General features: G+C 44.8%; 1 protein-coding gene and 1 long non-coding RNA gene across 2 annotated transcripts in view; one reads left to right on the forward strand and one right to left on the reverse strand.

The window, feature by feature from the left end:
* The first annotated feature begins 5,343 nt into the window (after nt 1-5,343).
* Creb5 (cAMP responsive element binding protein 5) overlaps nt 5,344-26,750 on the forward strand; it is a 392,793-nt gene continuing 371,386 nt past the window's right edge. Inside the window, exon 1 of the mRNA XM_050155533.1 lies at nt 5,344-5,382. The gene's annotated coding sequence lies outside the window, so the exon portion shown is untranslated. The remainder of the gene's footprint in view (nt 5,383-26,750) is intronic.
* The window catches only part of LOC126509570 (uncharacterized), a 169,467-nt gene continuing 163,780 nt past the window's right edge, over nt 21,064-26,750 (reverse strand). Inside the window, exon 2 of the long non-coding RNA XR_007594191.1 lies at nt 21,064-22,136. This is a non-coding gene — a long non-coding RNA (uncharacterized lncRNA). The remainder of the gene's footprint in view (nt 22,137-26,750) is intronic.

The following is a 26,750-nucleotide window of genomic DNA, read 5'->3' on the forward strand; positions in this document are numbered from 1 at the left end:
CCTAAGGACTGAATGGAGGAAAGGTATGGGAGATGTGATGCATTCTATTTTAATTTAGATATATTTAAAAAATAAACCTATGGGGCAACTGTGGCACAAAAGGTATGGGGCAGCGAATACATTCTGATATGTCTTAGGACTCTATCCATAGACAGGGTACTAAGTCTGGCCAAGGACTCCCGGCCGTGGCACTCACATATGGGCGAATCTACCACTTCCGTTTTGCTAAATGGACATAGTATTGCCCTCTAAATTTGTATTTTTATACCCATAGATCAATGCAACCCTCAGACCCCATCAGAGAAGTTTCTTCGTACAGTGGATGGTGGTCAACACGAGAAACTCACCACTGGTGAAGTACAGACAGTAAGTGAGCACGGAGTGCTCAGAAAGAAGTGAGACATCCTTATCACACCCTCTGTCTCAAGGTTCAGAGACCATTCAAAGAAAAGGGGAAAGGAGGACGATATGAGCCTGAGGTCAGGGTTGACCAGACCGAAACGGCATCTTCTGGACATGACAGCTGCTGCGGCTGCCTAGCTGAGACCAAATCAGTCAACACTGCAGCACAGAGGAGAGAGGGGATCCTGAGACCCACCCTCGGCTGAAGACCTATTGACATCTGAAGGCTGTTGGGAGGTGGGGAGTCATTTTCCTTTAACAGTGTGTCCTCTCATAGGTCAAGCTCCAGTGAATGGCCCACACCCATGACTATATGAGTGGTGAAAATTGGACTCATTAGGTTATAAAAACGGTCATAAATCCACAACGCTTTGGGGTATGGGGTGCAGAGGATATCTGGGAAGAGTTAGGAAAAGCTAGGAATATGATCAAAATACATTGTATGCGTATATGCGGTTCTCAAGAAGTTAGTAAAAACATTGTGTTAAAAATTATTATTCCATGTGCTGTTGAAGCCACTGATGAAGTCAGAACCTCTTGATCCAGTCACACTAAAGCCTGTCACCTTTGACAAACCCTTGAGCCTTTGGTGGGCTATTTTCAGACTCAGACTATAGCATTGTCTTCATTGACATTTTTTGGTTTGTCAGTTGGGAATCTTTGTTCTTTCCAGAGAGATAATAAAGATACCCTGTGATGATCCATTTTAGATGGGATAGACTTCCCAAGCGGAGCCATAGCTGGGGAGTATTTGGAGTTGATGCCAGCAGTGACTTTTATAGCACTGTTGCTAGCATAGCTAAGAAAGGCCCACGCAACACCAAGTCTCCAGCAGCGGCAGCACCAATTAGTCTCGATGATGCCTTGAAGCACACCTTGAGATGTGTATGCAGTGCGATGAGGTGAGCTGCCGTCTTCATAGGAAGATGCCTGTATATTGGTGTGGAGCATAGGGGCTCTGGGTCAAACTTTCAGTGTAATAATAATAATAATAATAATAATAATAATAAACAAAGAACAGCAATAAGTGAAACCCCAAAAAGAAAGACTGCATTGGAAAGGAAAGTCATGATGCAAGCATGCCCTTTTCCTGGTCCCTCGTCAGCTTCCTCCCTGTCACTTGTCATGTAAGAACACTCTAAAGTAGTGTCACTCAATGTGAAAGTCCCAAAGGTACTGGTGTGAAAGCCATGATGTAGACTCCTGGGCCCCTTGAGCTGAAAGCTTTGTGAGATCCGAACCAAGAAGCTACCTTTGGCATGCTTTCTAAGTGCTTACTGCTTAGTTCCCAAAGTCTGAGGACTTCTGTGAGGACCTAGATACAGGGAAGGAGAGCCTTTTTATTTCAAAGTTTTTATAATTTGGGTATGAGTGCTTTGCCTGTGTGTATGTCTGCGCACCACATGTGTGCCTGGTATCCATGGAGACCCAAAGAGAGCACTGAATCTGGACCTGGAGTTACAGAGAGTTGTAAGCTACCACATGGGGCTGGGAATCGAATGCATCCTCCCAAACAGCCAGTGCTCTTAACCACTGAGCTATCTTGCCAGCCCTGATCTTATGAAATCTCAGCACCAGGCAGGTTTCCCAACATTCATTTTAAGTTGGACAGATAACTGAACCCAAAATACAGGGCCAAAGAATTTCTTTCGAGGGACTGGGGCGGGGGAGGAGGATGGCTTGTTTTGTAAAGTACTATGTAAGCATGAGAACCTGAGCGTAGAACACTTGGGTTAAAATACACACACACACACACACACACACACACACATATAGGCACGCAGCTTGCACCTGTAATGCTAACACTCGGGTGCATAGACAAGAGGGTCCTTGGGGTGCGCTGATCAGCCAGTCTAGCTGAATCAGTGGGGTCAAGTGAAAAACCTTGCCTTAAAGACTAAAGTGAACAGAGACTGAGGAAGAACTTGATATTGACCTTGGGCCTACACATGCGTGCGCATGTGCCCGCACACATGTGCATGCACACATGCACACGCACACTCGCTTGTATTAGCGTTCAGTTTCTCCCCAGATTAATCCCTTGGGATTGTTTGTGCCTAATATTCAGTGTGTATCAGCAAAACTGTCAATATGTTAAACATGGACTTTCTTTAGACCTTGGTGTAGGCAAATCCATTACTCAGATCCTAAGATTCTTCCCTTCGTGGCCCAGCAACTAAGGGACAAACTCTGGTCTGTCCATATGGTCATTTGTCAGTGTAGATAACTCTCCTCTCTCCACAGATCCAACCTTGGCACCAGGCTGGTTTATGTGGGGGGTGTCCTTAGCTGGGTGCTATCCCAGCCAGTTTGGCTTGATCTTGGTGCCAAGATGCCTGTTTCCACATGTCCCACTGGAGACCCGGAGGAGATGGCATTCTTGGTTGGGTGCTGGCACCTTAGTCGGCAAATGCCACAGGCTGTGCAACCACTGCTGAGTTACTCCTAGAGCCCCCCAACCCCTGCAGTGTTACCTCCATGGTACTTCAGTTCTGAGAAATCCTGCAAGAGACTGGGTGGAGTGGCATAAGGCAGGCAGAAATGCAAGCCACAGCCATGAGGCTGTTGGTGAGGTCTGATCCATAAGAGGCTGCTTGTGACCCATGTGCCCGTGGCACACATGGAAGGCAGTGTGGGCTGGGGAATGATCAGGGAAACTCTCTTTTCCAGTTACTGGCTAAGTTTACTAGCATCAGTGAAATGCCTGCTGACAGCCTTAGCCCCATTACTTTCATTTATAGAAAAACGTGGGGCTTTCAGAGTACTCGCCCGAGGCCAGACACATTTGTTAATGCAAGCGATATAATTCTTGAGCTACTGTAAATATTACCACTGTCACATTAAGAAACCTGGATAGTGCTTTCACGAAAACCCATTTGTTCACGCTTCTGTTCATGAAGACTGTGAACCAAATCGGTTAACTCCTTGCAGGTTTGCGAAGCTTTGGGTGATCATCCCGTCTTTGTTTATTTTAATTCTTCACTTCATTCTTCCAGGAGAAACACCAGCTCTCAGCTTGAACTCCGGGATGTTAACTCTATTCCTGTGGGATCTGAGGACGGGGGAGGTTGGTCCCTGCTGTAGGTGAGCAGGCTGTACTGGTAAGTGGGATGGAATGTGGGCCCAGAAGTCCTTGCTGAGTGGGCTGTTGCTTCCTTCCGCAAGCCCAGATAATTGAGCTGTCACAGTCGGCGTTTTATTGGTTCAGATTCAGGTTAGGACTGGAGTCTTCCTTCCAGGTCCTTTGGTGCTCCGTAAAGAGAAGAACAAGGGGGAAAATTCACTGAGGAGTTTTTAGGAAGGCTGCAAAGAAAAGGCAGCTGTCAGCCCCCTGTGGTTTCGGGGAACCCGGAAGAGGAGAGGGCCACTTAAACACTTCAAACCAGAAAGGAAATAGAAAGCTCTTGCACTTAGTATGTCAAAACCAGCTCAGAAGTGTGACAATACAGGCAAAGCATTATAATTCCTAGCTAGTCTGGTCATGATCCTCTGGCAGACTGCACAGTCACGGCTGTGAGAAATGGGGATGAGAGGTACTATATAAATGTCAGATGTTACATAAATGTCAGGAACCATTATTGTTTGTTAATGGGGGCTAAACTGTTCCTAAGCAAAGATCCAGCTCCCAGCCAGGAAGTTCTCGTCCAAGTTCTAACCACCAGTCACCCACCAGAAGAGAAAGAACATCCCTGGTTCTACCAAAGAGCTCAGGTGGGATCTGAAGTTGAACGTGAACTGGAGGGCGTCTCTGCTCAAGAGGTGAGCTCCTAGCCTTCTGGAGTCTGCCTTAGCTCAGCTGGGAAATGGGGCTAATGACAACACTGCCACGGTTCTTATTGTGCCAAGGTCTGATGAGGAAGAAGGACATGGCCACGGTGTGGCTTCAAGTGCTTGGCAAAGTGTGAGCGGTTGCAGGATGACAGTGGTCATCAGGAACAGGCTTTCAATGCTTCCGAAGGGAGAGCTTCCAAAAGGAAAACCAGCCCTTGGCGGGGATGAGGAAGGTGATAGTGGTGGCAAGTGGCCCACGCTGAAAATGGCAGTCGTCCTTTCCTGCTGCAGACCTGGCCCTAGATTCTGTATTCTAGCCCTGACTCGGCTGCTTCCCAGCGGGTGATCTTGGGCCAGTAACAGAGGCTCTGGAAGTAATGGCCAGGGCCCTTCCGGCGCTGACGCGGAGTCTAAATCCGGCTCATCACTTGGCTCTTGGCTGAGATTCACCTTTCGCCTTCAGTAGCGACTCTCTCACAGCTACTCGCTCGCACCATGAGGGTCTAGGGAAGACTGGGGGCTGTGTGTAGCTCTAGTGAGTGTGCCCAAGAAAGAAGTTATGCCCTTGAGAGTGATGTGGACAGGGGCGGCGAAGTGTAGCTATAATGCTGAGAAGCCAGCATGCCGAGAACACTGCAATGAGGTCACAGCTGTCGCAGGCAAAGGAGCTGGGTATCTTCGGGGGGCGGAGAATCCTCCTGCATTTATAAGTGCAAAAGTCTTTCCTCCATCTCCTTTAGAATCCGGCTGTCACCTCTCTTGCTCACACCCCAAACCTTACTCTTTCCGCCTGTGCAGGCTCTCCTTGCTGGAGAGCTCTTGTCCGTGTCTCCTGCGTGGTCCTGTCTGAAACCATCAGGATTGTTTCCAAGCTGACTCACACCACTAATGTCGGGGAGCTGTGTTACTCGGCGCTGGGCTGTGCAAGCTGTTGCTTGCGCCGGTCGCGGGCGCCTCCGCCGCGTGCACCCAGGTCCGCTCGAGGGGCGGAGTTTGGGCGGGGCGGGAGCCGCCCCCTCGGCGTGCGAGCCCCGCCCATCTTTCCCTCCTTCCCCAGCGGACCGCAATGATTTAGAAGTTCAGGAATCCCACGTGACGTCACCGGGGGGGTGATGTAATGCACTCTAAATAGAATGTATTGTAATCTTTGCTCAGTCCAACGTGGTCCCTTCACCCGGGCTCGGCTCTTGCCTTCTCCACACTTGTTTGGTAAGTTCCTAAAAATACGGCGCGGCCACTTCTGGGGCTTTTGCATTTAGCCACTTTTGCTGCACTTGCCGCGCGAGCCGACTTGGGAGCGTCCTTGTTTGCAGGGGTTGGTTCTCCACTGCAGCCGCGAGGTTACTTGGTCCAATGGGCAGGTCACAGGGCAAGGAGTAGGGAGGATGCGATGCATTCCCCCCACTTGATTTGTGTTTGTAAACACTTTGGCGGATCAGAGGGAAGTCCGGCCCCAATTGCTGGTGGACTGCGGAGTTGTGCTGTGTCCTGTAGCCACCCAGAGACCCCATGCCGTGTCTGTCCCGGAGCGCGTCTCGGTGATTGCTGCGCCGTGCGACTGGAGGGATGCTGAGTGGAGCCAGCGCCGTGTCCGACCCCGTGTGCGTGCGTGTATGGGAGCGCGCGTGAGTTTCCCTGACACGGGGAACAGTTATGAATCGGGGGTGTATGTTTGCCTCCAGAGCCCTGGCAAGGTGCGGAATCCTCCAGAAGTGTGGTCAAGCGGCGGCGGCGGCGGCGGCAGCGGCAGCAGCAGCTACAGAGACTACGAACCAGGAGCTTCCCCCGCGTCCCCAGTTTCTCTGTGATGCAGCAGAACCCCGGAGAAAGTTTGCCAACTTCCAACCGGTGCGGCAAAGGCGCCGGGTCACCTAGGGGCGGCCAGGCGAGTGCGCAGGGGGCTCGCTCTCCCCGGGGTGCCTAGCGGCCGCCGCCACCTCTGGAGATCAACTGCCGGCTGCAGCTGGTGGGCGCGCGCCCGGGAAGGGGCGGTTGCCCTTGAAGGGCACTTGACTTTCGCTCCAGGCGCTCCAGCTCGAGAGCGCTCCAGGCCCCTTGCCTTCACGCCTGCAGCCGCCTCCCGCCTCCGTCCCCTTCGAGCTGGCACTGTTACCTCTTCTGGGCTGCCACCCCAAATGACAGCTGGGGCCCGAGCCGCGCTACACGCAGGCGGTTCTCAGCACCCTGCGATGGAGCCTGCCTTTGAGCCAAATTCTCCACCGAACCGCTTAAACTTTTCACAAAGTTCTTAGAGGGTCGAGACAAGAAAGAGCAAAGAGAGTCCCCTCCCTCCCACTCCGCCACTTCGGGAGGGGGGACGACTATATCCCCTATATTCCGCTTTTGTGGGGAGGGGGGTCATAGATTTATTTTCAGGAGGTGTCTAGTAGAAAAAAGCTCCAACTTTCCCTGAACGAGTGCCGCCCCCACTTGATGCTGGTTCAAGGCCGGGAACTGGAGTGAGCTGCTTGTACATTTCCTTGTCAGAGTCTGCAAAGCTTGTTTGGTTTTTTATTTTTCCCTCTCCCTGACATGTGTCAAAGAATAAAGGCTAGCTACAGGTCCATTACGTCATTCTACTGGCCAGTAAGTGTTTGATTAAGGGCTTCAGATACTCAAGGGTCCAGGGGCTCAGAATGCTGACAAAGCAACTCTGCTTTCGCCCCGCACCCCCAGCCCCGAGCAACTGAGGGTTCCCTGGACGCGGTTATTGCCTGCTCTTCCCTGACCCCTCCTTCTCCATCTCTCCCCCGCCCACCTCGTTATCACTAGGCCTGCCCCCGCCTTTTACAGTTTCCCTCAGGGGGAATGCTGTCCCCGGAGTGAGCTGAAGAGCTTCTGGTGTCTGAATGCAGTACCTGATGAGTGCTCAAGCTGCCCTTTTCTTTTTATTATTTAAGATAGGCACTAGCCAGGACCCTTTTCCAGGGCGAGAATGCTCAGCCTAGACAGAAAAACCCGTGGAAAGGTTTAGATACCTTATATGCTAAAACTGTGTCCCTGTGGTGACTTAGGACAGCAACACACCCACAGCTGAGAGCCCAGAGTCCGGTGAACGGCACAGCCCTAGGGGAAAGATGAAGGAGCTGACGAAATGAGATTTAGCGCAAAAGATCTAGATTAGACGTTTAATTTCCAAAGCGAGGAGACGTGTCTGGGAGCTGAAGGCACCGTACAATACACTGCTGCGCGTGGTACTTTCTTGTTCTCAGCCTTGAGTTTCTATGTTTACAGAGGAAGTTAAATACCCAATTTGCAGAACTGGGTTAGAATCTTCCCCACTTGCCCTTTAAATCTACACCGGCCACGACGGCACCACTGTGTGCAGCTTGTTCAGGGGACAGAGAGTGAAAACTTTTGGGGTGAGTGAAGGATAGCGGGGAATCAAGCATAAGCAAACTCAGGCACAAGCTTTCGGCTGGAAGGGGACAGGGGACTCGAGTACTCTTTGATTTGGAGATGGAAGAAACTAAATAAAGGAAATTTTATATTCTGAATAGGTGGCATTACTTGAAGAACACGTGTTTTGTTATAATTAGATCTACTTTCTCCAGCGCGCTCTAGCTGTGGAGCAGGCTTTGTGAACTCCTGACTGGAGGCTGATTGACACCCCCTTCCTCAAGTTCGTGGCGGTATTTATTATTTATTCACGTCTAGAGATGAAATAGTATAACTCCCCATGCAATGCAGGCACATTGAAAATGTTAAACTTCTTGTTTGTGAGGCAGAGACCTAAGGGGAAAATGGCCGGGGTCATGGGCCCTGGAGAGTGTGATTAATGATCAGTGATTTAGTGATCGGTGATTAGTGGTTTTATTCAAACTGTTACCTCTGACCAGAAGCACACATCAGAGGATTAACAGGCTCTTTAGATAAACGCTCATTAGTGGAAGGGGCAAAGCAAAGATAATAGGCGTGCACCCAGGGACAACTTTCCAAGAAAATCATTCCCGTCTTCAGAATAATAAGCTCTCTTAACAGAAAGCCCTTTTAATTTAAAACTTGCTTTTATCTTGTAAATCAAAGTTAGATGTAAAAGTTTGTGGTGCCATTATAATCTAAATTTTCCCATATCCACTAGATGTGGATTATCCCAGTAGCGATATTTTTTTTTATTGAAATTAACAATTGGACCTTTAGAGTTGCTGAACCCTGACAAGCTTGGCTCCCAGGGTTGGAAGGTGTCCCCCTATATGGATGGAGACTGCACTTTGCTAACTAGATGGCGCACTGTTGTTTGGTGTTCTGTGCTGCGGAGCACGGGGAGCAGAAACTGAGCGTGTAGCTGCTTGTGAGGTGTTCTTCAACACAACCAAGTTCACTCTGTGGAGGACTGGAGGCTAGACAGGGCTACAAGTTCCCTCAGTCACATTTTCCATGTCAGTTAAATCTGGGGAGTTGAAGGCTACTGGAAAAATTAGTCTCATTACTAAAAGAAATGTAAAGGAGGAGGAGGAAAGAAGGCACCAGCGTGCATGAGCGGCCTCTGAGCTGCAGAGTGATTGGAGTATCAGGTCTGCTCTCTTTTAAGCGGAGAGCTAGCCCGCAATCTTCTGGTCTGAAGGACTGAGGCAAGCACTCAAAGATGTGTTTCCTTTCTGATCTTGCTGGCTAAAAGAAGGTTCAAGAAAGAAGGGAAATTTTTGATCTGGTGACTGCAGAAGGCAACACGTCGCGGTTTTACTCTACCAGCCATGGTAAGAGCATGCTCATGTTTGCGGAGCAGAGAAGGCATTTCCCATCAGTCGAGATCAGACTTATATTTTCCCAGATAGGAGTTGGTAGTGGATTTTTATTTTGCATTTGTATGTGTTTTTTGTTAGTTTGCTGGGATTGGTAGGATTTTGTATAGCTCTCTCTCTGTGTGTGTGTGTGTGTGTGTGTGTGTGTGTGACCTTTATTTCTGGAATAAAACATGCTCATGAGCCTGTGAACTGCTGTCGGGCAGCTATGAAGAACAGCAAGCAAGGTGTCAGGTAAAAAAAAAAAAAAATCCTCTCCAGAAAGCTTTCATTAGTCACTTTAATAAGTGCTTGAGTTTTAGCAAGACAGCATTCTTTTTAAAGAAACCTAAAGATGAAAGACAAAGCAAAATATTTGCTCCCACATTCAAACTTAGATGCAGTCTCCCCCATAGAAGGGCGCTGTTCATTAACTACTATTAGTTTATTAGCTCTACTTTAGTTCTATAGCTCTAGGCTAACGCACTGCCTTCTCACACACTTTCTCAGTTTGGGTCGCGGGCATCATTTTTATATCAATAATTCCTTATGTTTGTATCAACTTTTATTGCCAACTTGGCTCAGGAAATACATTTATTTAACTGATAATCTCTCCAAGTCAGACTTTTTTTTTAAAAAAAGGAAACAGCTGAATTACCTGTCAGTCAGAAGTCATTTGTGAACTTACTGCCTTTGTATACTGATCAGTCAGATTATTAGATTGATCCGGGGGTGGGGGGTGGGGATGGAATCTGTGCTTTTATTTCTGTCTTGCTTTGATGTTTCAGCTCTTGAATAGGCAGTGAAGTAGATGGTAGGCTGTTAGAGATGTCTCCTGTACAGCTTTTCAGTTGTAGAATATTTTTATTGTAACTCTTGCCTGCTTCTCACACCTGTGTGCCCCAACTCTTGAGAGGTTTTTGCACTGAGAGCTGAACTGATGTCACAGCCCCAGTATCCCCACTTCCTACGGTGATTTACTTTTTACAAAGCATAAATCACTGGAGTGTTTGTCTTGAGTTAAAAATGATTTTGTTGGAGTCTGATGGTCCCTGCACCCTCCAGATGTGAGCTTCATCCGTGCAGTTCGCTTTTCTCCTGGTTGCACTGTTAGACTGAACTTAGGATTTGAGTGGTCGCAGTATTTCAGTCTTCTTTTCTTTTCCCTTTCAAAGCAATGCTGTTAGTCACAAAATTAATGTGATCAAGGCTGGTGTTTCCCATCTATATGCTGCTTTTGCTGCCTGCAAATTGGATTTCTAAGGCAATTTAAGATCCTTTTTTTTTTTTTAGAGGCTGCTTTCTTGGATGAAGCCGGACAATGATCTCAGTCAATTTATTATCTTGTCCAGTTTGACTGCCGCTGTGTTATGGGAATCAACTGAGGGTTTTAGAAATTAGTGCTTAAACCTTTAAATTGAGGACTATTTCCAAATTCTGCTTAAGAAAAATGATACCATTGAGATAAGGAGATGAACAGAGAGCAGTAGCTTTGAATATTTAAGTCTGGGAGATAAAAACCTCACAAAGGACCCCTTCCTGCTGCCGTGTGAAATGAATGGACTATTTTTGTCACCGTGCTTTGTGCAGGAAGTCTGGTACTTTAAAGATGACAGCATGTAACGTTTTTACTGCAGGATTATTAGATTTAGTAATAAGGAAAAATTAACAACTAATATGTTTGTTAAATACCCATTAATTCAGTGGTTCGGAATCACAAATGAGAAATTCAACATAAAAGAGCTTTCAGAAAGATGGAAGGCTTCTTAGGGTTTCCCAGGTAGTGATAACACTCTTCCAAACACACCAGGAAAATTTCTGAGAAAAGTTTCTGGGACTTTCAAAGAATTCTCAGAGTTCGGGGAAAATTGCCAAATGCCTGTGATGGGACGCAAGGTGCCAGCTTACTTTTCCTACAGGTTCAACTATGGTCTCCTCTGCCTTTTAATCTGAAAATTAGTCAGGAATAAGTGCACTGATTGGAAATTGAATATTTAAATTGGTTTCTATTTTCTTAAGGTTCACATTTCTAATCTCTGCTCCCCCCCCCCCCAATTAACAAGTATGGAAAACTACCATGTTGGTGTTTGACTTGACCTGATCCTGGAGGGAGTAAAAGGTTCTTTTAACTCAGCCTAGAGACTTTGATGGTGGGTAGAAACCCGCAGCTGAATACGGATGCTAGAGCCAGGAAATAGCCTCCTGGTCAACCTCTCCAGTGAGCAGAAGAGCCCCTGAAGCTGGTTATAGTTGTTAGCTTATCCAAGGCCCATGCCAGAGGGTGGGAACCAGATCTGAATGCCTGGCCTCTGTGTTCAGCTCAGAATTCTGTTGCTGTCAGGCAGGCTACCTAAATGCCCCTATCAGGGACACATGCATAAAAAGCCAAGGCTTTGGAAACTTCCCTTTTTTCAAGCCTTTTCACCGACAACCTTTCAAAGATAAGTTTTTAAAACTGATTTGACTGCCTTGACCAAACTGTAGCTTCTAACATATATGAAATGTTCAATTTTCTAATACTGACATTTTAAAATTTTTTTTGCCTGAAAGTATTCTTCATGATGATATTAAGTCTTACAAATCTATACTATTGAGACTTTATTTGAGAATACAAACTGGGTGGAACAGAAATGGTTGATAAGGCCATCTCAGAGTGAAACAACGATTCTCTTTAATTGTCTTCGTCATCTTTAAGGACAGGGCCAAGAAAAGTCTTAAAGTTTAAATTAATTACCATTCTCCTGAAGAGATCAAGTGTTCGGCTCACTCTGGCCATTCGGTTTTGCCGGGCACCCATCTGCAATATATTATGTTTTCCAAGTCAGCGTAGAAGTGAGTTTGGAGGTAAATGCTATTCTGTGCAAAATGAGTTGTCTGGAAGCGTGCTCTTTGGGTTTCATTGGCAAAACTTGACAACTTATAACTAACAGGAATAATTTAGCAGCACAGAGGGCTCCAGAGCCCTGGGCATTTTCTTTCTGATTTAGGCTCTGCCCGCACTGGATTGGAGAACAAGAGTATCTAAACAGAAACCTTGAATGCTTGCACTGTGTGCGCCGGTTGGCTTGACCCACAGCTTTCCTTTCCAGGCCTTTGCCGTCCACATCGGAATCCAGTCCTCTTTCATTCTTTTATTACAGTGAGGAGCCCCTATGTTGCAGGCGTGATTTCTCAAATGTAACACATTTCGGCTAATTTTATGTCTCTCTCTCTCTCTCTCTCTCTCTCTCTCTCTCTCTCTCTCTCTCTCTCTCTCTCTCTCTCCCAGCTTCCCAAGGGGGAAAACAGGCAACAATAATAGCAACGAAAATCTTTGTTTTTCTTTAAATCGCCTGACTATTAGAAGACAGACATTTCATTTCCATTTGGTCAGTTTGGTAGGACCATGTCACTTTATTAACAGTGGATTTTTCTCTTTGAGTTAAGCCTGGCTTCTAAAGCTTGGGTTTCAACTTTTGCAACCCAGAGAGTAGAAGGCACCGGGGAGAGAGTTCATTTCCAGCAGGGCACTGAGGTGGGACATGGTGAAGTTTGGAAGAACCCGGTTTGCCTCGCTGTAAGGACAGCCCTGTGACTCCTCACAGTGGAAAGGAGCAGTGTTGTAGTTCTGAGTCAGAAGCAGCTCTCAGGATGCCGACAACCTCCAATGTCAGTAGGTCTGGTCTGTCTGGTCTGGTCTGGTCTAGTCTGGTTTGTCTTTCTCCCAGGGCCCCATGAATGGTAAGCACACACCTTTTACTACCCAAGTTATATCCCCAGGCCCAGGGTCATTTCTCTGCTGAAATGTGGCAAAAGCTCTCTCCCTCCATTCTTTGCATTGACTTCATGTTAATGTTTTGCTAGATTTCTCTTTCATAGTCAGCTTTTCCGACTACTTTGCACTCAGGCCTAGTCCTACAAGGCTGCAGCACAAATGCATGCATGCCAGAGACAGGGCTCTTTCTCCATAGAGAACTCAGCTTTCATATCTGACCTTTGAAGAAACAATTAGGGAGACAAGATGGAGAAAACCAATCGACAGTCTCTGGTTCTCCCCCACCATTTCTGGTTCCACGGTGAAGTGCTGTCTATAGCAACAGGCACAGCGAGGCTAGAAAGACCCCCCAGGTTTTACCCATCTGTGCTGTCTCTGTTTCTTCTGCTTTGAGACAGGGGCTCATTGTGAAGCTCAGGGTGACCTCCAACTCCAGATCCTCTTGCCTCAGTTTCCCACATTCTGAGATTCAGGCTTGGGCTACCTAATCTGGCCAATTTCCTCATTTATGCTAAAAGAGCACTAACTAAAGGAGGGCATTGCAATAGAAGAGGCAACTGATGTCATTTGTCGTATACAGGAGCCACACTAAGAAGAAACAGGAGTTCATTTTAATAGCTGTTTGGCCCAGTATATCCCAAATATTATCACTGCAAATTTCAACATATAACCAAAAACATCAATGCGATAGTTTACATTCTTTTACCTTTTTTGGTAATGAAATCCTTGGAATCTGGGATGTATTTTACTATATCAATTTTGGATAGCCACATGTCAAGTGATCAATAGCCACGTGTGGCCAGTGACTACCATGTCCGAAAATGCAAGTGTGCACATGGCTCTTAATCATAGCAGCCCAAGGGAAACCACCTTTGACACTTACAAAAAGTAATCAACAGGCTTCCTGTAGACTGACTATTCCTACTTGATGAACGTGGGGTGGGGATGGGGTCCTGTGTGCTTATAAAGACCCTCAATCTGCAGCAAAACTAGAGAGCCTGAGTTCTAACTGATCATTAAGGTATTTTCTCTACGATTCCATGATTTTTCTTAAGGGAAGCGATTGCAAGGAAGTCTTCATTCAGAGTTTGGGTGCAGCAAGCGATGGGCACAGTAATGCTGCACTTTACAAAACACGTCTAGGAAAACATAATTAGGAAATGTTGAGATGGCTCAGTCCGTCAAAAAGCTTGCCACCAGTCCTGACCACCTAACTCTGGTCCCCAGAGTGTGTGCGACAGAAGGAAAGAATCGGTTTTGCAGGCTGACCCCCCCCACATTCGTGCTATGGCTTGTGTACAGCTATAGATACAACAAAATAAATGAACAAATGAATGCAAAAAATTAAACTGGAAACACAGTCAATGAAAATAAAACTTTACAGAGTGACTTAGTTAGCGATGAGTCTAAGGGTCAGACGTGAGCTCTGTTATATTTAAGCTCTGAGCATGGCTGTCTAGAGAAACGTGCTTCCCGATGCCTTAGCTTTAAGATGTGTTTACATGCCACTCGCAGAAAATCTCCATTTGGGAAAAGGTCAAGAACCCCACAGTTTGCTTATTTTGCCAGCTTACTTTCCTGCCCCTGGTTCTACTTGCCTGTAACTATTTTGGGAGGGAAAATCTTACTTCACTGGAGGCATCTGGATCCCCTAGAATTTCTCTTCAAACACAAGCTTTGTGTCACTGGCTAGGCCAAAGTCGCTTAGGGCAAGAGACATCAGTTGTCAACCCCTGAACTGAAGGTAGTCATCCTATTTGTCACCCTTAAAAAACGTTTTAAGGCCCAGTATTTCTCAAGGAACACTAGAACATCTGCTGATATATATCTGTGTGTGTTTTCACACCTGCGGGGTTTCATATGATTTCAGTACATGAATCCACTGTAGGATGCAAAGGATAAACACAAGGATTCCCGAGCTCTTCCTGTGTCTGTCTTGTGGAGTCCACAAGCAGCGTTGCCTGTGGGAAGGAGGAGAGACCTCATTGTCCATCCTTTGTGACTTGATACCAATGAGAACCTCTGCCTTTCAACTTCCCGGGTCACTTCACCCAGACCCTCTCCTTACCTCCTGTAGGGCTAGCTATATCAAAATTCATGTCTATTGGATCACTTGTTTTTGAAACATGTCTTGAAGCCATTAGAGAATTCAGTCTCTAATTGTGAACACATAGTTTCAAACCCATTTTATTGATGGAGAAACTGAGGAATGGATAAGGTGGGCACTTTTTTGCTCATTGTTTATAGGGGTGAACAGGACAAGAAACAACCGTAGATTTGTGAGTGCCATGTTGCTTAAATAAAAGCCTTACTCTGCATGACCTATAGGTGTAGATCTTCCATTTGTTTTTGGCCTTTGCCATTGTTCATGTCTCTGCCTTAACACTGTGATGCACCCCCACACCTTTTATTGCACTTCAATGGTTTCTATGATTATAAGCTCCCTAGCTTCGGGCTACATGTACCTGGATTGATTAACAAACATATAAATGCATACTAACTTCCTGGCACAGGATCTATTCTAAACATTGCAATGAGGCACCTGTTGCAAACCTGTTCTGGTTAGTTTCTAGGGCAAACTTTCTTTAGGCTACTTTGTGATTGACAGAAGTGTGGCTGTGGCTAGACATTGAGGTTAATGATGCAAGTGGCTCATCTGTTAGGAGGAGGGAAGATAGATGTCTCTAGCTATTCATTGAGTAAGATAGACTTGGTCTGGTTCCCTAACGATGCTAGACGAAACACCTTAACTCTCGCTCGCCCTGTCGATGTGCCATCTTCACACTTGGTCTGGAGCGACCTGCTTTTGAGATCTGGGTTCTGTTTCCTCTTAATAAGGGCAGTAGGTAGGGTGTGACCGTGGCAGATTTTGTGTGTCTGTATCATCAATGGATGCGGCATACATTGTATGCCACTTAACACTGGGTTTGGTGATGGATACCAGGGAGCAGTTATCCTGTGTCTTCTGCTAAGCATTATGTTAAAAGTTAAAGTAAAGCAACTTTGATCTCTTTTTCTCTCTCTCTCTCTTTTCTCTTTCTCTCCCCCATGTGTGTATGCATTTATGTTTATATAAAAACTATATATGAATAAAACCCTTAGGTACTGAGGACTAACATGTTACCAGGGAACATGCTTGCTTGTGAATACAGTAGTCATCTGTTTGCTTTTGTTCCCATTTTGTTTATCTGGGACAGGGTCTCACTGCCTAGCCCAGGCTGGCCTTAAAACTCCCTTGACCTTGGCTTCCCCTGTTTCAATATCCCCCTCCGCCCAAGTACTGGGGCTGCAAGCCTACGTTATCATGCCCGCCATCATCCTCTTTTCCTAGGATGTCCATGAATAAATTGCCCCACTTTTTAGGGCAAGTCTATTTGTAATGTTGGTTTAGGTACATACTGTTGACTAAAAGACATCGCTACACTAAAAGAATTAAGATCGCATTGAAAACATCCTCCTTCTTAAAGGCAGCCTGCTTAAGCACACACTGTTTACAGTTTCATCTTCTCATTTGCAGAGCCAGTGACTAACAACCACCATTCTTAGTGCTGGGCTCCATGGACGTCATAGGGGTGGTGGTGTACGGAATTTTGGCACCATGAAGCAGCGTATAATTTGAAGTTGTACTTTTTGCTAAATACCCATGCTAATCCCCAAGCCATTCAAAACATTAGAAAACCCAAACAGCAAATGTCTGCTGCCTGGGTGGAGACAGTGCCGAGAGACACATACACTGGTGTTGTTGTTGTTATTGTTGTTGTTGGTGGTGGTGGTGGTGGTTTTTCATGTATTTAGAATCACTTTCAAAAATCAGGAGAAAAAAAAACCAAAAACATAACTCAACATGCCCTCTGGAGGGGACCCTTTTAAGGCAGACAACTTAACCCTTAAATACTGGCTTCATTTTTATTCTTTCCAGAAAAAAAAACCCACCTTTTTAAAAGCATAAAAACTCATGTATCTTTAAAAGGAAGGCTGTAAGAGTGAATTGTGTGAGTGGTTTATATTTAATGTTTAACACATATTTGAAAAACTCTATTTGGGAAGTCTTATATTCTTTTGATTAGTCCTAGTTATTTATGCATCTTTTAAAAATAGAAGCTTTTGAGGCTATCACAACACTGGTAGGACAGTACACTTAAAATGCTTAAGGTTTGTTTCAGGTATATTCTACCTTGGTTATATAAAAGAGGGGACAAAATTTGTTTGTACCTGTCACGTCGATAGGGTAGCAGAACATATAGAACATTTGGTCCATACTAGCTAGGTGTGATTTGGTGTTTCATCAGGAAGGTAAAAAAAAAATCTAAAGAGGATTTTTGTCATTTTAGACTAATGCAGAGAGGTGACATTGGAGATTGTGTGAGTGTGTGCACATGTGTGTGTGTGCGTGCGTGTACGTGCATGTCTTGCAATTTGGAAATGTAGGGTATCTCAGCAGCCAAGACTTGGACACAGCATCAGATGCCTGCTTCCTGGAGACTGGCTTGGATCAGGCTATGCCCTGTGTCCTGTGCATTGAGAGCTTGGTCATTCAATTTGGAAAATAACCTTTCGCCTTACTTGGTCACTTTTGTTTGGGTTACTTGATTACTTTTCTTAGCATAAGGATCAATGAGGAAAGTCAGATGTGATGCTTTTGTGGGCTATGAAAGGGACCAGAACCTCATTCCTCCCAGGGATACTGGCCTGTAAGAAGATTCTCCAGGGACAGTGTGGAAATTGAAAGTTCTGAAAGCTGAGCCTCTGGAAAATGGTCCAGGAAACTGGAGCCGTTTGCCAGGGAAAAGAGAGGTCACAGACTGGTGTGGGATACCGTGAGCATGATGAGGACCATTTCCCGGCTTCAGAAGACGGTGGGGTTGGCAGAAGGGAAGTTGGTCATTGCTGACCTTTAAACACTCAGCCAGAGCTTGCAGCCAGCTTTAGGAACATGGCTCGCTGGCATCTGCTCAGAAGGAACCTTGTGGATCCAGAAGCCACAGGCTCTAAAATGTAAACCTCTGGACTCAGGGACTCGTTAGCATCTTCATAACACTCCAGTGCATCTGTCTGAAATTACCATGATCAAATATGAGCAGCTTCATGAGGCCCAACCATGTATGTTTGTAAATATATTATATCTATGGTGGATTCTTTATCTTTACATTGATTTGGATGAGAGGATCAGACATATTTGAAAAAATGTGCATCAGTACCAAACATGTGAATATTTTTCCTTGCCTTTAATCCTTAAAAAAAAAAAATACAGTTGCTATGATTGGATCTTGAATGTCACCCAAAGGCCATGGATTAAAAGCATGGTCCGAGCCTGCGATAGTATTGGGGGTAATGGGCACATTAAGAGGTGGGGCCTAGTAGAAGGAAGTTAGATCACGAGGAGAGCCATGACATAAACAGCTTCGCTCTGCCACATGCTTCAGACGTGACTGATGGACTGTCCTACCTCGGGCCCCACAGCACTGGAACCAGCTGATCTAGGACTGAGGTCTCTGGAACTAGGAGCCAAACCACCTTTCTCATTTGAAGATGTTTGCTTTGTGTTAAGAGTTATGAGTGGTCTAGAGGCAGAGTAAAGACTATGAGGACCAGAGGCTGCATGCACAGATTGTGCCATTCTGTATACAGGACACAAGCATCTGAAGATTCAGGTGTTTGCAGGGAGTCTTGATACCATAGAGTCTCCTATGTATATCAAGAAATGGCTGTTAAGTTAAAGGCATAGTGAGTCAATGAACATATGCTACCATGTATAGTCAAGACGGACTATTTACCAGTACATAGAACTATCAGCATCTAAGTGCTTCTTTGTAAGATCAACTGTCTGTTTACCCAAGAACCTATGCCCAGGCAGCAACTAAGACTTTGGAAATTGCTTTATTTATTTACTAATTTGTGTGTGTGTGCATTTGTGCGTGTGTAGTAACACATGTCACAGGAGAAGAGTGGGAGTCAGAAGACATTTTGTGGGAGTTGGTTTTCTCCTTCTACCCCGGGGGTCCCAAGGAATCTAACTTACATCATTCAGGCTTGGCAACATCTTTTACTGGCTGAGCCAGTAAAGTCCCCCATTTTTAGGATTTTTAAACAAATTTCATGCAAAATATCTTATTAGGGTGACATACTGGAACCTGCAGAGTGATATTTCCCTTCCCAGCCCATGGGTAAAAAAGCCAAAATACACAGTGCTTAAGTGGTACGTGGCGTTCTAGACAACACACATACACATTACCGTAATCCCTCCCCATCCTCCTGCCTTTCTCTTCTCTGTATCCTTCCTCTTTGCCTGTGTGCTCCACTTGAAATCACAGCAGGTGTGCCCCAAAGAAGAGCCTGAACCCATGCGAGAGACACTTGGAGTTTGCATGTGCTAAAAATAAGTTTCTGTTGTCTCCCAGAAAATCTCGGAACAAGTTGTGAAAAGATCAGAGTCCACGTCCTGCAGGTTAAGGACAAAGCGAGTGGAACTTGTTGCTGTCTTTATGTTGTCCTTGAAGTTGTCTCCAGGATTTGTGGAAAGGCAGTGACTAAAGGCAGCACCAAGTTTCCACCTGGTAAAGACTATACTAGTTCATCACTCTGGCAAGCTTAGCAGCTATTGTTTTCCTATGCTAGCACTTACTGACAAGGACAAAATCCGCCAGTCTTCATAAATACACACATATATACTGGACTGGCCATCGACGTCTCAGGAGGAAAAGAAAAAATTAAAATTTTCTGGCTGTCGATGGACAATTCGCAGCATGCAGGTAGTACCTCTATTTTTTCATAGTAGGAAGAAGACCAGATTCTGGATTTTTGAAATTATACCATGGCAAAAGTTAAATAACAATGAAAACATTTCTAGAGTTGGGTCTGTGTTCCATTGGTAGAGTACTTACCTCGTGTATTTGATGCCCTGCGTTTGATCTCTAGAAATAAACATATAAGAAGGTGAAAGGCCCCAAGTGGACATTCTGTGGTTACAGGAGGTAGGTAACTGGGTACCTAAGGCTGCAGTGGGGTTGGGAGATTGTAGGTGACAGATAGGGGTACATGGTTTCTTTAGGGGTTGATGAAGGTGTTCTGGGGTAATTGTGATTATTGCATACATTTGTCCGCTTTAAGGTTATTCGAGCATGTACTTTAAATCAATGAATTTCATGATTTATGAGTGATATCTCAATAAACTTGTTAAAGAATGGCAACACATCACGGGAGAAGATCCTGGAAGCTACATTCAGTTGGATTGTACCTTAAATAGGGTATTTTGGCATTAGCACTTCTTATATTTTGACAAGAATATATCAAGATGAGGAATGGGTAAAGGTTTTCAGTGATTCTGCTATTGTCCTCTGCATCTCTAGCTTCTTATCAATCTTTATTGATAAGAAATATTATCAACTATTACCTCTTTCCCCGGCAGACATCAAGTTTTCTAGACTTCACTCTCAATGTTCTTTGTCCTTCTATCCTCTCTCTCTCTCTCTCTCTCTCTCTCTCTCTCTCTCTCTCTCTCTCTCTCTTTCTCATCAACTGCTCTTATGCACTAAGAATTAAGGGGAATGGGATTATTTATCAAGTCTTTCTTGAATAAAGTTTTTCATTCCATCTATCATGTCAGCCTTCACAACAAAGCTACCAAGGAGCCAGAATGACCCATTGCATAGATGAAGAAAGCAAGACTCATCAGTCAGGGAGCTTACACTACATAACAAAACCAGTAAATGGACAAGTTGGGGTCTGGAGCCAGTGGTGTCCCTGATAATATCCTTTGTCCAGTCTGGTTACCCGGTGAATGTCCCCACTGAAGGGCTCAGTGCATCTCAAGTCCCTGATCAAAACCACATTCAGTTTTAAGGACCCTAGGCCAGCCTAGTTTCATCCCTGTAGCTTCTTCCCAGATTCAAGTCAGGCTCATAAAAAGCCGTGCTTTCTGTTGGGCAGCACTTGCTCTATTCAAACTAACCTCTTCCCTTAACATCTGGTACCCTCCTTCAGGACCCTCCAGCATACAATACACACACACACACACACACACACACACACACACACACACACACACCCCACCTGTTTGGAGAAGCACTTTTCTTCAAGTACATCAACTATTATTCTTTCCTGATCTCCCAAGTGTAAATCTGATACTTACAAACAAGTAGAAAAGAACAATAAGGAACTAAGTAAGTATCAGATTTACACTTGAACTCACTAGGTGGGCATTGTGATCCTCTTGCTTCAACTCCTCAAGTTCTGGGACTATAGGTGTGTACTACTACCACACAGGGCTTTCTATGAGCCAAAAATGTGTATTCTATTAGACTTATTTTTGTGTTTGTAGTATATTCTGTTGAAATTAGGAGTGGCGGGGCTGCGTCCCCGGCACCCGGCCGCCCGCATGGCTAGTTTATACCCAGAAATAATTACACGGAAACTGTATTCTTTCAAACACTGCCTGGCCCGGCTAGGTCCAGTTTCTTATTGGCTAGCTCTTACATATTGTTCTAACCCATTTCTAATATTCTGTGTAGCCCACGAGCTGGCTTACCAGAGAGGATCTTAACCTGCGTCTGTCTGGAGTGGGAGCATCATGGCGACTCACTCACTCAGCTTCTTTTTCCCAGCATTCTCCTCTGTCTACTCCGCCTACCTAATTTTCTGTCCTATGAGGGCCGAGGCAGTTTCTTTATTATTAACCAATGAAATCAACAGATAAGATACAAGACCCACCTCCATCATTTCCCCTTTTTCTGTTTAAACAAAAAAAGAAAGGCTTTAACTTTAACATAGTAAAATTACATATAACAAAACAGTTATCAAGTAAGAATTACAGTTACAATATTTATATCTATTTTATCTCTTATCATAACTAAGGAAAACTATAACTATTTATTCTTCAACTCCATCAAAGACTCCAGAAGGATATAATATTATCTAAGTAAACAAGAAATAAGAAAACTCTAGAAATGACAGAGACATCTCGCTGCCTGGACAGTCACCCAAAGTTCCTCTGTACCGTTGGGGCATCCATCTTCGGCCTACAGGCCCATGGTATCCAGATACATTTCCATGAAGCAGGAAATTTTAAAGACAGTTCAGTCACTTTCTGCTGTGTTCTGTAGAATGTCTTGTAGACTCTTTCATGAATCAGGAACCCCGAAAGACCATCTCACCTTTAGGCAAGTTCAGCAGTCCTCTCTCTGAGGGTTCTCTGTGTCCAGTTTATGCAACAGTCCAGGCAAGAGCAGTTTCTTGCCCAAATGACTATCCAACTCCATAAGGATCCTCTTCGATGCCCATCTTCCTCTTGAAGTAGCTGGTGCTGCCAGGAGCAGACGTGTCTCCTTGTCATGAAAAGTCCTAAGTTATTAAAATATTTTAAATGCCATATTCTGCAGTCTTTGAAAGATATGAAGAATGCCTATCTAATTGAAATATATCTCTATATATCTAGAAAATCTAACTAACATGACTACAAGCTTAACTATTAGCAATGATTATCCATTAACAACCTATATTTCCTAATTATACATTACATTTTAAGTGAACTACATAATCACAATACCTTAATCAAGTTCAAAAATACATATACATATAACAAAATTGACCTTAAAATCCATACCAATGCAAATTATTCATATCTATATCATATCCCCCTTTAAATGTAAAAGAACATTTATAAACAATATTTGGGAACATGGGCGTAGTTTTTTCTCTCCAAACTGCTTCCTGCTGAATGGGGGCACTGTTAATCAGATCATTTAGGGTGTAACCTGTGTGTCAGGTTCATCTCGGTTGGCAGTTGAGTGAAGTAATTTTTTGAGGGTGTTCACAGCAACCTTTCAGGAGGGCGTGGTCTATCATACCATACCGGGATAGATGCAATCCATAGGGTCACATCCTCTGTGGAAACAAAAGAAGACCCTCTCCAAAGCATCATATCCTTAGATCCAAATTTTGAAGTCAAGATACCTTTAGAACATATGTGCAGGTTCAGCTTAGCAGCCCATATAATAAAATGTCTCTTTGTACTTAGCTCCTTCACAGTCAAAAATTTTAAAGAAAACACAATGTACATAATCCAGACTCTCTGTGAATTTTTCATTTTTACGTGGCTTATTTTTCTTTATTTCTCTTAATCTATAACTATCTGTACTTCTGTACTCTGTCTCTTTAAAGACTTTACCCTTTTTCTTTTTAAGACATTAACTTTATTCTTTATATTCTCTTTTTTTCCCCAAGCCTACGTACATTCATCCAACGGTGTCTGAATCTGTTTTACTGTGAATCTGTAATTTTTTTTTTTTTTTCCAGGAGCATTTCTTAAAATGTTAAGCATTTCTTAAAAACTTAAGTTGCACCATGTATAGGTAATACGGTACTGCCTGTGTCCTGCCCAGTCTAAACCTTAACTGCACGGTTTTAAGGTAATTACGGTAGTTCCTGCCTGAGATCAGCACAGTTCAGCAAGGAGCAGCCGCTCCTGCCTCAGAGTCATTTGGTGCTTTTGAGCTGAGCACAGTTACAGGCAAACAGCAGTTTACATTGGAGCCGCAATCAGCAATTTAATTTTGAGACTGAGTGTGCAGCACAGAAACTCTTTTTATCCAAGTTACAGCCAAATCTGACACGCAGAGCACTGCGCAGTCTGAAAACGCGTCTCTGTATGGCAGCAGGAATCCGCCATGCTCTTCCGCCTGCCTAAGCCTGATTCCGCCATCTGCCCAGGTGTAGGCAGGGAACGCTGAGCCATCGGCAGGTCTCAGAGCAATCTCCTCCGATCCCAAGTGGGAACAGAAACATCCAGTCCCATAAAAGCCTTGAAATGCTTTAAAGCCAGAGTTCACGCTGGCAGCATAGCACCAGGAAGCCGCGCTTTAAAATGACGCAGCTTTTTTTCTCTGCTGCTGTTGCTGAATCAGGAATCTCTCTACAGCATGTCACCAACAAAACAGCAAAAATCTGTGTTAAACTCTGTTTCCCTTATTTTTAAGGCTTCTCAGGTTTTTAAGTGGATTTAGCCCCACGTTGGGCGCCATCTGTTGAAATAGGAGCGGCAGGGCTGCGTCCCCGGCACCCGGCCGCCCGCATGGCTAGCTTATACCCAGAAATAATTACATGGAAACTGTATTCTTTCAAACACTGCCTGGCCCGGCTAGGTCCAGTTTCTTATTGGCTAGCTCTTACATATTGTTCTAACCCATTTCTAATATTCTGTGTAGCCCATGAGCTGGCTTACCAGAGAGGATCTTAACCTGCGTCTGTCTGGAGCGGGAGAACCATGGCGACTCCTCGACTAAGCTTCTTTTTCCCAGAATTCTCTTCTGTCTACTCCGCCTACCTAATTTTCTGTCCTATGAGGGCCGAGGCAGTTTCTTTATTAATAAGAAATCACTCCCACATCAATATTCCTTCCCTTAGATATTGAGTTTAATATGGATGCCAGCTGAATCTCTTGGATTAGGTTTTCTCACAAGTTTCTGCGTACAGGGAATGGTTACCCAGAACATGGAGTAGGTAGTTCATTCATGTTGAGTGAATTGATTAAACAGACACTTATATATTATTGTCCTGAATTTCCTTCCACTAACAGGCCTAAGAGACTCTTCTAGGAAGGTTCCTTCCTCTATGCTTAAAGAAACATTGAACTAGAGAAGCAACTCGGTGGCACAGCTTTTGCTTAGCATGCACAGGGCCCCAGATTCTAACCCCAACAGAGCAACAAGAGCAGGGGAGGTAGACAGACAGATGGGGGGTGGTCAGAGATCTAAAGTAGAGGCACAGTGTTGATCACATCAACTCTCACCCCCCTCTGGAAACATGGGTCTCTCTGTCTCACATTTCCTTGCATGCCTTACCCAGCACAGAACCCAATATTTGAGCAGTTTTAATCACAATATGGAGACATTTAAAATGCTGCTTTCTTCACTTAAAAATATACCGCAGACATTTTCCATGTTGTTACCCTGTTTGGAAAACTGTGATTAGCACCCTATCCCAGGGAGTCACCTTACCATAATTTCTTAACCATCCCCTACTTACTGTCAAGTTGGTTGTGGATTTTATTTTTAACAATTCTTTAAAAAAAATACAGGATCAGTCTTTTGGGAGATGTGTGCTCTGATGATTTTCATCCTTTCTCTTAAGCTGGTTGAACAAACCAACTTCTTTTAGAATTGAGCTTAGACAATGCTGGTCACGCAGTGACCAAGTGTGTACTGGGCACCCCTCTACATCTCTTATCCCTTCTGTCTTTGCTCTTTCCTCTTGGCACGTTCTGTTCCCCCAGAGCGATGGGCCGGGCAGCCTCTCCCAAGAATAGGTCTGCCTGCTGCAAAGTCTTCTCTCTTCCCCTGAGTCCCCTTTCTCTCAGTTGGGACTCTAGCTCGTGTCTCCTCAGACTGTCGATGAATCTTAGTAAAATACCCAGTGCTCACTGTCTTGTGTGTGTGTGTGTGTGTGTGTGTGTGTGTGTGTGTAGGGTGTGGGATTATACATTTTTTTTAGAAGACTTCTGGAGATGGGTCCAAAAAAGCCCAGTATTAAAGATAATTCTTTTCTTTCTTCCTCTGGAACTCCTCCAGGTTCTAAGCATGTAGCAGTCAGCCAAACACCCAACATCTTTGAACAAGTATTTATAAGTGGATCATGTCACACAGCATGTAAGGGTTGAAAAGAAAGACAAAGTTGGTCACAAGGACGATGTGGACTCCGGGGCCTCCCTTATGGGGTAGTCCAGGACATAGAGACCTACTGACCAGAGTCACAATTCCTGAGAGACAGGGACTATGGAGTATTCTAGGCTACTGTCACAAAGGTCCCTGTGTATTTGCTCTGTTTGAGGAACTGCAAGGAAGGTGTGTTGAGACTGTGTGAAAAAGTGCCAAATCTACCCTATGCTATAGGCACTGAGCGTTCATCTCAGCAGTCTGGGAAACCTTGCACAGCTGCACGTAGAGAATCGTTAAGTCCAGTTTCCCTAGAAACTGAAGAATTTTTGCAATGGAGCAGATAATCACTTTCAAAAGATGCAGTTGGTTGAGTTGTCTACTGGTCATAAGACCTCTCTCATGGGACTGAAGACCAGATTACATAGGAACAAGGGTGGCCACATGGACTGGGGATTTGTAGGGAGAATAGTAAGAGATGGATTCTGGCTGATAGTAGAACGGACAGGATTTGCTGATGCATTGGCATGAGAACGAGTCAGAGAAGATAGCAAGGCTTCCAGCCTGAGGCTGGAAGGAAGGAGCTGCCATTGGCAGAGAGGGGGGAGATGTGGGTGAAACAAGCTGAGAGGCAGGGAGACCAACACCTCAGTTCCCCCTGCATCCCGAAGATTCTTGAAAATAATTCCCCAGGGAAGAGAACTGACTTACCAAGAGAGGGTTGTTAGATTGGGAAAAGAGCCCTGGTCCTTTGTCCTTGCCAAAATGGAACTATCTATAAAAAACAGCATTATGTATGAGACGCTGTGTGTAGAGCTCAAAGAGAGGGCTTGCGTTGAGGACAAAGGTAAACTTGGAATCACTGTCTTAGGTACCCCAGAGCCCAAGCTCACCAGACAGCACATGAACCTTCACTCAACAGGCGTTGCCATGCCCGAGTGCCAGGCCTTTCTCAGCACAGCGTCCTTGCACATGTTGTTCCTACTACCTGTATTTCTGCCTGGAAAACTCCCCATTTCCCATCTTTAATTTAACTTGGGTCACTGCTACCATGCCCTTTTGACCTTCCAGCATTTCTCAGTTGTCTGTTTTATATTGTTTTGCATGGTTTTTAAAGTAAATTAAATTAATAAATAAATACGTAAAGCGATTAAAGCCCAAGTTTCCCTAGGATCTGCGTTCTACAGTGTTAGGGATCAGACATGCTTTGCTTAGCGCTATTGGGCCAGTATCTGACCAATGAGTGGATGTCCGTTCTTGCACCTTATTCTTTCTTGTCTTCCTGCAGTGCACACTGGGGACTCCTTAATGCCTCATGTGCCTGTCTGTGTGAGCAAAAGCTTCTTTCCTGGGGATGAGTGAGGGGGATGGATTCACCCACAAAGGCTGTGTGATCACTTGGCTGTGAAACTTTGCAAAGGAAAAAACTGAAGGGATGTGCCAACGTCTATCAATATC

This window comes from Alexandromys fortis, unplaced genomic scaffold (genome assembly GCF_014885135.2).
Source record: "Alexandromys fortis isolate MF-2015 unplaced genomic scaffold, M_Fortis_MF-2015_v1.1 scaffold_93, whole genome shotgun sequence".
Classification (NCBI taxonomy): domain Eukaryota; kingdom Metazoa; phylum Chordata; class Mammalia; order Rodentia; family Cricetidae; genus Alexandromys; species Alexandromys fortis.